This window comes from Dipodomys merriami, unplaced genomic scaffold, assembly GCF_024711535.1.
Source record: "Dipodomys merriami isolate MVZ:Mamm:240054 unplaced genomic scaffold, mDipMer1.0.p SCAF_49, whole genome shotgun sequence".
NCBI classification, from domain to species: domain Eukaryota; kingdom Metazoa; phylum Chordata; class Mammalia; order Rodentia; family Heteromyidae; genus Dipodomys; species Dipodomys merriami.
The window spans coordinates 3,107,101-3,121,090 of record NW_027206057.1 but is presented as its reverse complement, the minus strand read 5'-3'; the positions used below and the strand labels follow the sequence as shown (position 1 = coordinate 3,121,090).

The 13,990-nt window shown below is 33.7% G+C and overlaps 1 protein-coding gene across 1 annotated transcript in view; it reads left to right on the top strand.

The window, feature by feature from the left end:
- Positions 1-13,990, top strand: part of Tmeff2 (transmembrane protein with EGF like and two follistatin like domains 2) — a 264,679-nt gene that overhangs the window by 75,933 nt on the left and 174,756 nt on the right. The gene's annotated exons all lie outside the window — the stretch shown is intronic.

Sequence of the window (13,990 nt, the reverse complement as noted above, 5' to 3'; positions counted from 1 at the left end):
CAAAGATATTGCCTCCAAAAAGACACTGAATAAATAGCAGGTTTTGCCTTCAGAGAAACTACAAAACAACAGCTATTAACACATCAGGAGTAAACTAGAAGTAACTTGCCAAAGGTTGAAAAGTAATTTTTCTTCTTAATATGATTTTAAAGTGCAATGATCTTTTCCTCCCACTGGGTATATAAGGAAAGGTGGTCTTAATAGTCACATGGAAAATAGATAAGCAGTTTTGTGTGGCTGTTATAAGGTTTAGAATCTGTGTGGCATTACTTATTAAAAGTGCATCCTACAATTATATATACTCAGCAACTGTATTTCTGCTTTCAGTCTTTTCCTTAAGCTATCCCTAGGAGTTTTGCTATTTTGCTGTTTATAAATGATTGAATCAGCCAGGCACTGGTGGCTCATGCCTGTGACTCTAGCTACTCGGGAAGCTGAGATCTGAGGATTGTGGTTTGAGCTATCCCAGACAGAAAATTAGGAGACACTTTTTATTCCCAACTAATCTTCAAAAAGCTAATGTAGAATGTGACTCAAGTGGTAGAGCTCTAGCCTTGTGCAGAAAGTTAACAATAGCTACCTTCCTTAAACAATGTTCCACTAGCAGCTTAATACAATACAGCCTAACCCCTTCCCATCCTCTGTGTTCTCTAATGCAAAAACAAAAACAGGATTTGAATTCTTCAGTGCTACAAAAGTGTACTCAGTAACAGGACTTGTTCCCACAGGAAACATACACGAGAAATATTTTGGCATGTGGTACCTAACCTCCAGTTTGCTAAAACTGATGTCAGAAGTATTTGGATTCTGCCAATGTAGAGCTCTATTTTAAGATCCCAAAAATATTCAGATGAAAATTATGCAGATTGTCTTTGCTTAAGAATAGGAAGGATAAGCATTTCTCCTTTTGAGTGGCTTAGTTCTGTGAAACAACTATGATTTCTTTTTAGGTCCTTCTGATTGAAGTGCATACTGCCACATTATGTATCTTCTCTAGTGATTGGGGGGCAATGCTAAATGGTGTCATGTTTTCTGATAAAATAACAATTGATAAATTACAAAATAATGAAATTAGAAGATAACTATATTAAATACATGTACATGTAAATACTACATAAAAGTATAAAATGATCCATTATTAAATATTCTTGAATATATAATGAGGTAATCATAGATAAGTAGAGATGTGTGTTTATATTATTTAATGTGATACAATCATGTGTGAATATATGTATGTATGTGTATGTGTGTATGTATGTGTGTATGCTAGTACTGGGGTTTGAACTCAGGGCATTGCACTTTTGCTTGGCATTGTTTCCCTTAACAGCAGATCTGCACAATTTGCATATTTACCTAATGAACTTTTTCAATTATTTTTTGTCCTTAGGATCCCTGGTTTCACTAAGTTCTTAACATTTGTTTTCTGAGAAAGTTTCAGCAATTCTTCCCCTCTCTTCCTGGATTTTTCTGGATGTAGTTGAAGGTGCCAAGAACTACAGCTATGTGTTTGGAATTCTAAGCTTTGTGCTACCACTCTATAATGTCAAGTATATCAAATTCACTGTCAGATGAGTACTAAAACTCATACCATGATGCACAATCTTGATATTCAAGAAATATCATCAGCCTGGCATCTTTATCACCACATGAGTCACATAAGAAATGTAGAAAGGATATCCCACTCTAGACCAACTGAATCAAATTAAGTTTGAATGTATTTATTTTAAAATATTCTCATCAGGGTGCTGGTATCTCATAACTATTATCTGTAGTCCTAGTTACTGAAGAGACTGAGAATTTGGAGGACTGCAGAAGTGTAGTAGTTTGAAGACAACCAAGCAGAAAAATTCACTTGATTCCATCTTGGAAATAACCAGTCCATGGTAGTCCTGGAGGCATGGCTGTAGTGGTAAAATGTCAGCCAAAGAAGCAAGCTAAGCAAGCATGAAGCCCTTGGTTTAAACAGCAGTACTAGTGTGTGTGCACGTGCATGCACACACATATACACACACATAGAAAGAAGAAAGAAAGAAGGAAGGAAGGAAGGAAGGAAGGAATCAAGGAAAGAAAGAAGGAAGGAAGAGACAGAGGTGGGAGGGAGGGAGGGAGGCAAAAGTTGTCAGATATTTAACAGGGGGTATGTGTGCATATGTGTGTATATATATGACCAACATGCAAATTAAAAAGTGTTAAACATTCTAAATATCAAAGCAATGCAGATAAAAACCACAGAGCTATCTAGAAGTGTTATTAAGGATGTGAGCAAAAGGGAACTCGTGCACACTCTTGGTAGAGATGTTACTTCAGTCATAATGGAAAATAGCATGGAGGTTCCTCAAAATATTGAAAATAGTTTTTTTTAATTTAATTTTATTTTATTTGTGGACATACTGTACAGAGGAGTTACAATTACATGGGCAGGATAATGCGTACATTTCTTACCAAGCATTGCAGCCTCCTCCTTTGTTTACCCTTCACATCCCTTCCCAGCCTCCCCCCTCCCCCCCAATCCCAATCCTTCTCCTTCCCCCACCTCCCCCCCCCCCCGCACCAACGTTGTAAAGCTCGTTTTGGACATGACAACTTGTACTTCTCATTGTTGCAACAGGTCCACCTGTATCCTTATATGTCAGAGATACCTGCCCTCTCATGTTTCTTGCAGCAGTAGTTCTAGTCGCAGCTATCAATTAATTAGTATATAAATAGAGTAGTATGGAGAATGGAATATTGTTCATCCCTACAAAGAATGAAAATCCATCAATTGCCACAACATGGATAGAACTGGAGATTATTTTGTTAATTGAATTAAGCCAGCCAGATTATCTCTCACTACAAAAGATGACCTCAAAGAATAGAATTACCACTACCACATAATCTCCCCCCAAATTTGACCTCAAGAAAGTTAAAAGTAGAAATGAAAAGAAGAAATGTTAGGGAAAGGTTGATCAGTGTACCTCCTCACACCAGTGATTTGTCTGCCATTGAAGTTTGTAAAGTCCTGCAACTGCTGCCCAGTATACCTCTATCTTGCCTCTCCTGATGTTCCTTCTATAATCTCCTTCCTTGCCTTCCATTCTTTCGTTCTAGCTCACATTTTTCTTGATTCAGTATTAATCATTTACTATCTTCAATTTCAGTTTTCTATACAAAAGACAGACTTTGTCAAGAATTCCCCCAATGGACACATTGAGACAAAAACCAGTGTCTTCTCATTGGGAATTTTTTGTAAAACTAATTGTTGGCTTATTTTACTTATTTCTAGTACTCATTGCATTACATTAGAAATCACCAAGAAATTTCATCACATTAGAAATCGCTGACACTTAGTCTAACTCATATAACATGAAAGGTCTCTAACAAACATTAGGTCACCAAATGAGGAGAAAAGTAGATGTTATTATAGTTCTCTATATCTTTCCCAATGCATGTTAAAATACAAACCATTTCCTATAGAACAATGTAAACTATTGTTTCCAAATATCCTTTCATGCAGGGTCCAGACCTACTCAAGACAGATCTTAGCCAGGCATTTAACCCAGTATGGCTTTAGAAATTAGGTTTTGTGGCTAAAAGGATCATCTTTCTTACAAAGTCAGCCCCAAATTACAAGTCCAACAGTATATATATGAACAAGCACACTGTAAAGTCATTTTGAGGACAATTGGCCTTGTTTGAATGACAGGTAATATCAAGCTGTATTCAATATTCCAAGTGCTGTCAAAAGACATCTTCATTCCCACAAGTATTTGAAGCAACTATAATTTCTGGGCTCAAACCATAGGCTTACAACATTCTTTGGATCATGATGCAGACAAAAGAAATTATTGTGTTTGCATTTAATTGTGTAATGGAGAAATTCCACCTATCATTCAGGCAGAAATCATTGATCTTGAGTTTAAAGACATTATTAGAGTTATATGTTGAGAGATGAATATAATAAAATTCTATAAATTCCTTGCAAGTAACAAACATGCATTTTTATTTTGGATTTTTGCATTACCTATTTGAATAAAAACATATAAATATGTGATATGTAAAATCTCTTTACAATTAATTTTTATTATAAGTCAAACTAATTTTGAAATTCAGTTAAGCAAAATGTTATCTACATCTCATGTTCTCACTAGCAGATCCATAGTACACAAACTGTACCCTGGTTTTGTGTTTGTATTCTTGAATTGTATTTAAATAATGATGAAAATGTATCTTGTCACTTTTAACATAGAGTTTCTTATTTTTCCTCTTGGTTCATAAAACCTAAAATATATCCTGGTTGGTAACTTACAGAACAAAGACAAAAGCAGAAAGATTTTATAGACAAAAAGAGGGTGATAAATTTATTGTATCTGTGAATGAAGTAGAATTATCTTCACCAGTTTAGAAGTTGTGATTTTACAGATTGTTAAATATTTTCAAAGTAATTTTGATAACTCTATAATAAATGTTACATTCTTAAAAATAGATACCTGAATTAATTCTGTGAGATTAATCATCAGTCTAAAGTACAGTGGAAACGTGAATATGAAGCAACAATGGGCAGCAACATAAAAATTTTCATGTCAGGTATAGACTAGATTTCTTAAATCTAAAGAAACCATCTTATACTTCAGGGAAATTTACTTTTTTCAAGCAGCAAACTGTTATAATGTTTTAAAAGCTGAAGATTGCCTTCATATGTAGGTATGTTAAATAAGCTCTAAGTTCCTGCAACAACTTACATAATTAAACTCAGCAAGGACTTCAGCACTGTTTACTGGTTGTGCTCCTTGTAGAGCAGCATTTCTGAACAGATACCAAGAGCTCTACAGAATAGAAGAAGGAGGAAGGTTATTCAGTTTTCCTCTTCACTTGTACATATCGCATAAAGACAGGCAATTTTTATGTCAAAACTTTTATTCTCTTAAAGCTATCATGCTGTATCAATCCCAAAACATACCCTGACAAGTGGCTGCCTCATAGAAACACAGGCTTGAGAGAACTGGTTGCAAACTTGACCATGGCCTGCAGTAGTCAGGATTGAAGAGGATTGAACTCATCTGTTGGTGTATTGATCCCTAATGAAAAGATCTCTAGTCTAAAATTCTGGGCACAAAGTTTTCTCTTTTGATTAGAAGATCCTGGAGGAGTTTACAGAGTTGAGGCTGAAAAAAGTTCATAAGTGCTAAGAATTAAAATCATACATAAGCTAAACATTTCTCTAGTAGATTAATTTTGTTCCAGATCTAGATTTTATCAATAGGAACCAAGGATTTCCCTGTTACTTAAAGAGATTTCACAAATATTGTTCTTTTTTTTTCTTATTTATTTATTTATTTTTAAATATTATTTTATTTTATTTGAGAACATACTGTACAGAGGGGCTACAATTACATGGGCAGGATAATGCATACATTTCTTACCAAGCATTGCAGCCTCCTCCTTTGTTTACCCTTCACCTCCCTTCCCAGCCTCCCCCCTCCCCCCACCCAATTATACACCCCTCACCTCCCCCCCCACCGACATTGTAAAGCTGGTTTTGACATGACATTTTGTACTTCTCATTGTTGCAACAGGTCCACCTGAATCCTTAATGGGGGCAAACAAATATTGTTCTTTAAACAATTAATCTATTTGGATTCTGGCCTCTTACTAATTAAATTGCTATTACCATCACTGCAAGAATATTTCACTTCTTCTTAGCAATTGACTATTGCCAGCAGGTCTAATATTTTATGTCAGAACTTTTGTCAGTATGTAATAGCATGCAGCAGTTTTATCTTAAATGATTTTGTCTATGTATTATTAAATAATTATAGATCTTAGAGATTTGTTCTTGTATTATGTGCAGTTTATAGAAACTATCAAGTATAGCTGTTTTTGTAAGATGTTTCAAACTATCTTTTTAACCACTCTAATTGTAGCTATTATCTTATAGACTCTATCTTTTGGAATTCACATATTAAAAGTCTCATTTGGGGAAAAAAGTGTTAAAAGCATTAAACATAGTAAATACTATCAATAAATATGAATATATATTTGGTAGGACTTAATAAAAATGTGCTTCTAGATGCTGAAAAGAAAAATATTCATTTCAATAAAAAGACCTTTTAAAATGTCACTGTTCTGACTATTGAATCACAAATATTTGATCTCTTGCTTAGAAAGTTTACAAATAATGAACATCATTCATAAACAACATAATGAACTAAAACTTAGTTTTTAAAAATTTCAACCTTTAAATAAGAATTACTATTCATTTCTCACATCACAATAAAAATAGATTATTTATATCAAAGGATTTCAGAAAAAGTATTTCATATTTATTCAAAACCACTGACATGGCATACTTACACATAAATACTTACATTTTAATTAAATCATGTCAAGCTGTTCAGATTGGTAACATCAGCAAAAACTATAAAATCATTTCCTTTCTATAATTTTCAGACCCTATTAATATATACACTGTTCTTTTGGTAAAAATAACGTACTTAAACATATGTTCATTGAATAGAAAGATTCACTTATCCTCATTTTGTTTATTAACATTCATTAAAATTCTATTAGGAAAGATGTGATTTATTTTTATTTTATTAAACAATTTTTAATTTTACCTTTAGACCTTACTATTATCACTAACATTTACATATAATCAACTTCCAAACTAAAAGGAGATTTTTCCAGCTTTATTGATGAACAAAAGTTATATAGTTTTGAGATATAAAATCTCTTGAAATATGTTTGTGTGTTTTGAAATATATAGATATATGGAACTAATTAACTCACTCAAATTAATATACCCAGGGCTTTACATAATTGTCATTTTTTTGATTGCATGTTTTATTGGAAATATTTAAGATCTTCTTTCTCTCAGCTAATTTCATGAAAAAAATATTATATTACACATACATAAAACATAATACCAGTTTCTTAATCCATTAACCTCTTTCTACACACAGGTGATTTCACTATCTTAGATACTGTGAATTGCCACTGCAATCAACACTACAGTGCAGATATTGTATGAGGTGGTCATTTTTTTTGGCCTTACTACCCAGAAATAAAATAAAATTATGCAGTTGATTGGAGATTATCATGTTTTGTGAAATAAGTCAGTCTACAAAGACAAGTTGCCCATTTTCTCTCACATGTAGAATCTAGGGGGAGAAGAGAGTTCATGAAAATAATAGGAACCACTAGGGACATGGATGAGGGATATAAAAATACAAGAGGAGATAAGAAAGAGTAATAGAGGGAATGAATATAATCAAAGCATATTATATACACAACAGATATGTAATGAAACCATTTATTGTTAAAATTAACATACCTTAATGTAAAATAAATATTGCTTGCCCTGATTCATACCTATAATCATAGCTATTCAGTATCCTGAAATCAAGAATCTGTGTGGAAGCCATACTGGGCAGACAAATTCAAAGAAATGTTAGCTGCAATTAACCAGTAAAAAGCCAAAAATGGAGGTGTGGTTCAAGTGACAAAGCACTAGCCTTTCGCTAAAAAGCTAAGCAAGAATCAGAGGCCCTGATTTCAAGCTACTGTACAGCATAAATAAATAAATATTATACTAATAGGGCAATCTTCTATAAAAAAAAACAGTAAATGTTTTCTGAATTTTAATTTCACAATAAGCATGTTTATCCTTTTACACCAAAACAAATTTGTTACAGTGAATTGAAACTTGAGTTGCCTGTTTCTTGCAGAGGATCCTCAATTTTCCATACTATTATGTCCAATAAATTCATTGTAAAGTACCATAAGTAAGGAATGCTTACCAGCCGGGCATTGGTGGTTCATGCCTGTAATCCTAGGTACTCAGGAGGCTGAGATCTGAGGATCATGGTTCAAAGCCAGCCCAGGAAAGGAAAGTCCATGAGACTCTTATCTCCAATAAACCACTAGAAAACTGGAAGTGGCACTGTGGCTCAAGTGATAGAGCACTCATCTTGAGCTGAAGAGCTGAGGGATAGCACCCAAGCCCTGAGTTCAAGCCCCAGGACCGTCCCCTCCCCCCCAAAAAAGAATGCTTACCATATATCAGAGCTTAGCCATTCAGTTATACCATGAGATGTAGTTGTTTATCCCTGTGACTGTGTGCTCTATATGTGGCTAGCTTCAGCCAAAATCAAAATTCAAAATCTAAAGTATGGAATAGCTGTTTTTTTTTTTAATTTTTAAACACAAATGATATCTCTCAGCTAAAATGGGCAAAAATCTCTCTCCATCTCTAAATACTCTCTTGTTTCCTCTCTCTACCTCCCTTCCTACTCACCTTTCCATATACTTCAGTTTGTTTTTCTGCTCTGTGCACTGCAGAACTAGCTCTCTATGAAGGGCTAAGTGAAGAGCTATGAAGGGCTCCAGTCATGAAATCCTTTGGGCATATTCTAGTCCTCAGCATGACCTCTTACAGGTAGTTGGCTATTGACTTCAAAGGAGCTTTCCTTCTGTTCCTATCACTTGTGGCCTTATCCTCTTGGCCTACTTTCTTCTCACAGCTCTAATAGCAACTTCTCTGTATCATCCAAGTGATATGAAAGGTTCCCTCGCCGACTGTTCCAGAGGCTTTATGTTTTTCTCTTTTTTCCTCTTTCTTTACATATCCTTTTCTTAATCGAAACTTTCTCCTTCATCCCTACCTCCCATTCCTATGACTTAATACACTAACATACCATTAGATTTTTTTACGTCTCTTGTCAAAAAAAATTTGAGATTCAGACTTGGCAGTGCACCTATATAATGCAGCCTTTGGAAAGATCTCAAAAAATTTTTCTAAAGATGTTAGACTTAATATCTTTAAAAATCATAAGAATTTCTACTCAAAATCACATGAATTTCTATTCGGACACAGACATGCACAAATTTTACATCCATCAGAATTAGACTTTCAAGGGTTTCCTATTTCAGTTTAATTCTGTAAGTAGAACACGAAAACTCACTGTGCAATTTACCCTTCCCTTGGGGCCTTCTCACCATATGCCCTATGCAATTAGGTAATGCAGATCTCACACTTAAAGTAAGCCTTGAAGTTGTCTACTTCTTCCCTCCTCATTCATAATAGAAATAATATTAGAAGGGAAGTGTTCATTAAGACCAGAGACATCTTCAATAATTAACCATTTTTGTTGATTAAGAATTTAACATTTCCTGATGAAGTAGTCAGTAGAAATAAAGTCAATGAGAATCAGTGTACTAAGGGGAAGAAGATACAATGGGATTTGGAAAGTTCATAAAACAATGTGACCAGCAATGTGTCAAAATAGCAAAAAAGAATTGGCAGAGATTTCACCTGCAGCTGAGTACAGGTAAATCCAAACCAATTCTCTACTGATTTTTAAAAGCACAATCTAAAACCCAATTTAAGAAAGAATATAGTAAATTTATTCTTTCACATAGTTGATGCACATTTATTAAGATAAGTATATGTGACATAGCATTTCTCATCTTAACCGTTTTAAGTTTGCAAGTCACTAGTATTAATTACTCCCACGATATTATACAGCCATCACCGCTGCACCTTTCTAGAACTTTGATCATCACATTAACAGAAATTCTACCCATGAAACATTAACTCTCTGTTGGTAACCTCTGATTTTCTGTCCCTATGAATTTCCCTACTCTAGACTTTTCCTATAAGTGGAATCATAACAACATTGGTCCTTTGGTGTCTTTATCGTTTTTCTCTGCACAATGTTTAATATATGTGATAACATGTATCAGAACTTCATGACTAAATGATACTGCATTTGTATAAGTATGTTGATTTTATGTATTCAGCAATCATTTGATGGATATTTAGCTGGTTTCTATCTTTTGACTCTTAAAAATAATGCTGCAGTGAACTCTAAAATAAAAGTATCTGTTTGAATCCCTGCTTTCAAAAATTGTTTAAGTGTACAGTAAGAAAAGGAATTCCAACATCTACAATAATTTTGTTTAACATTTTGGGAAACTATCAAACTGTTTGCCACAGTAGGTGTACATTTTACATTCCTAACCATGACAGGTACAGGGGCTTATCTCATTGGCACCATTTAGTGACTGGATTAAGTTTAGTGCTTGATAATTTAGAATTATTATAAGGAATAGGCTACAATGCATTAATAGAAATTATTAAAACATTTAAAATGAGAGTTACTAGGAAAAGTGAAATCACTTGGAAATGTCTTTTAGTTTAAAGTAGAGATGATTGATCTACCATTTGTCTTTACGATAAAACATTAACATTTGAATAAAGCTCACCCTTCATAGATTTGGATTATATTAATGACACCTGTTTGTATAACACACAACTCAATCTGTTATGATCATTAATGAATTATGCTAATTCCAACAATCTGATTTTGTTTTATTTTGTCTAATCTCCCTATAACGAAATGAATGGACCCATTTTGTGTTTCCAGTCTAGATTAGCAATCTGTCCATTAAGATGAACAGAGTCAATTGTCTGATTGAGAGAACATTTTTTAAGAAAAGCTCATTTGACCTAGGAAAGATAGTTGATCACATAGGATGGGTCTTCCTAGTTTCTTTTCTACTTAATCCCAAGGAAAAGAAGTAAATTTCATTGCTAACAGTCATCAGAACACTAATAAATAGAAATTATAGTATCTGAAAAGAAGACTTATGTCTCTATCTTTCATGGAGAATGAGACATAGATTTATGAGCAGAGGTTGAGCAAGAGCACATCTTAACTTTCTTGTTACCTTATGATTCCTTAAGGATTCCACCCTACCAATATAATGAAGACATTTTATTGTCAAAATGAAATGTTAAGTTTTATTGAAACATATCTACTCATATAGAGAGGTATGGAGAGATCAGATGAATTATATTTGTGACATTATCATAGACCTATGTCTTAAAGGCATATGAGGTATAACTTGTGAACATACATACATTTACCACCTCTACACAAACTTTGCTCCTTGATTTTTGATTGACTGTTGTGACAGCATAGGATGTAGCATAAATTAGGCAGTTCTGTTTTAGAGCAGCTAGGTTTTCTTACCTATAGATGATAATATCCAACACAGGATGAATATGGCATAAGTGTATTGTTTCTCATAAGATTTAAGAAGGTTCAGAATATTATTGTAAGTAAATTTAGGAGTGTATTACAAAGATAAGTCTTGAGTTAAGATTAGGAGGAAAAACTTCCTGTGTTAGCTCCTTGAATGAAGCAAGTTCTAAAGATTTTTCTTTTTTTTCCTTTTGTACTAATCTAGCAAGATATCAAGATTCTTTATTATCATATCCTCCCAAAATATTTAAAATAAAGGCCTCAGTTGATATATATTTAAGTTAGTAATCCTTTGGTTTCACATGAATCTAGCATTAGTACTACCAATATTGAAATATAACATGAACTCCTTACTAAAACATTTCTTTAAGTCGGATATCAGTAGCTCATACCTGTAATCCCAGATAATAAAGACACTAAAACCTGGAGAATCATGGATTAAAGCCAGCCTATGCAAAACAAAACAACAACAAAACATTCCAAGAGACTCCATTGACAAAATAACAAACAGAAAGCTGGATGAAAAGCATGACTCAAGCAAGAGACTGCCAACTTAGCAAGCAAGCTGTGAAAGCATGAGGCCCTTTGTTCAAACCATAATAACTGAAACACATTTCTATAATTCTTTAGTAAATAGAAAAAAGTCCAACAACTTTCATCATTTTCCTTCAAAATATCTAAACCTTGTTTCAAATATTTTTATGTTTCATGCCCTGTGTATGAAAAAAAGCCCAATGATTACTCCTTACATGTTTCTCACAGAATTTCAGGTAATTGGAAGTATCTAATCCCTTGATTTCACCTAAAAATTTCTGACTCCATAAAGTCTAATTTCATGGTCAAATACCAGCATATACATCAAATTCCTGTTGGTTCACCAAATGGGAATTAATACCCAACATTCCTACTACAATAAAACTTTTTTTTTTCAAATCAGCAATGACAGAATTCTGACGTCTTTCTGGAGTTATATTCAGGTCTTGTTTGTGCCCTCATCTCTTCATGGAGTCTGGGACCATATATTTTTCATTTCAGCACTTACCAAAGTACCAAAATATCACGCAGACAGGAAGTATTTGAAATTGTTTGTTTGTTTGTTTGTTTTAACTTATCACTTGTCTGGGGTCTTTTGCTCAACTCAGACAGGAACCAAGGCTAAACAAGAAGAAACTCTTACAGTGATAGCAGTCCCAGGACCTTGAGTAATCAAAGCCTAAGGGTTGTAATTGGAAGAACCAAAGGCTTACACTCCACCTTGTCAGATTTGAGGCCTTGTAGTCCTGGCTTTAGGATCCAGAAACTTGAGGCTCTTAGGTATTCAGGTTAAAGGCTATTGCTCTGATTTAATTGCCACTGGGCCTGGCACTTGGCAGATTTTGTAATACTGAATTCAAATCCTGGTTCTGAAACATTACCCTGCTTTCCAGCAGCGGTCATATTGAACAACACAGCCACAGCTCTTAGCTACTATTTCTTTATTCACATAATAGACGTCATGATAACACTATCTTCAAAGATTGGTTTGAAGGACTGGAGGCAGTAATGAATATAAAGTTTCTCAGTGCCTGCCAACTAGAAGAACTAACTCCATAAAATAGTAACTGCTATTAATTTCATATCAGTATTTGGAAAAGATTTACTTCATATAAAGAATCACTTCATGATAGATTTGCTGTCTATCTCAGGAAATGATTTGGATAAATTATTTTATAATGGAAGAGAGAAAATGAAAAAAGTATGTGGCTTAATATTACTACATCAATTAGACTTCATTTGAATATTTAAAGGATTTTAGTATGAATTCATGTGGTAAAATCCCCAAGTCTTTTCAATAAATGAAAAGTTTTTGGGTCAAATTGCTTCATGATATTCATACATATTTTCTTTTCTTGAGTTGACATGATATAACAGGGTTACAGCTTCACCTATAACTAATTTAAAGGAGTAAGACAGGTAAAAAGAAAAGAAACTACCTTTCATAATACAAATATAAAATTAAACTGTCAAGAATTGAAATGTTCAGTATACTACATGTGGAGTAAGATTTTCTTAATCTTTTGAATATGATGGAAAATGAATATATTGGCCAGAAAACTATGACAATTAATTGCAGAATGGCTGAATTTTAATGAAAAGCTCTAAGGAAGAAACGTGATAAAATGAATGTGCTACTTGCTTTCAAATCATTTACAGTTGAATAATTTATGTTCTCCTTAATTCATCCTTTTAAATTATCCAAGATGAATACAATATAAAATAGAGGAGATTTTAAATTGTCAGGTTTGGGCTTCAAAATATTTGCCAATAAATATTTTCTGGCTTTTATTACTATTTGGATGGTTGCTTGTATTGAAATATGAATTTGAATACTGGGCTACAGTATACAATGTAAATAGTTTGCAGGGCTATAAATATTTTGCTTATATATTTAGGCATTAAATGAAGGTGTCATACAGATAAGTTATATATCCCATTCAAGTAAAACTAAGCTAATTGCTAGTTTCCTGAAATGTGTCTCACTCTATTCTCTCCATTGGTGTGTCTGATAGAATTCTTCAGGAGTTTATGCAAGAACCTTGGAGAATTATTTCTTTTCCTTAGAGTCATCAGCAGTGATTGCTGCTGTCATCCTTACCTGGAGCTCACTCTTGCTCTCCCCCTCCCTCCCTTCCTTTTTTATTCTTTTGTCACATACATTTTTTATTGTACAAATACTGTACACTGGTTCAATCACTTTGGAAAGTAGTATGGAGGTTCCTCAAAACACTCCACATAGAGATCCCCTATGACCCAGCAATCCCACTTTTGGGCATTTACCCGAATGATCACAAACAAGACCATACTAAAGCTACCAGTACAACTATGTTTATTGCAGCATTATTTACCATAGCTAAGATATGGAACCAACCCAGATGCCCCTCAGTAGATGAAAGGATCAAGAAAATGTGGCATATATACACAATGGA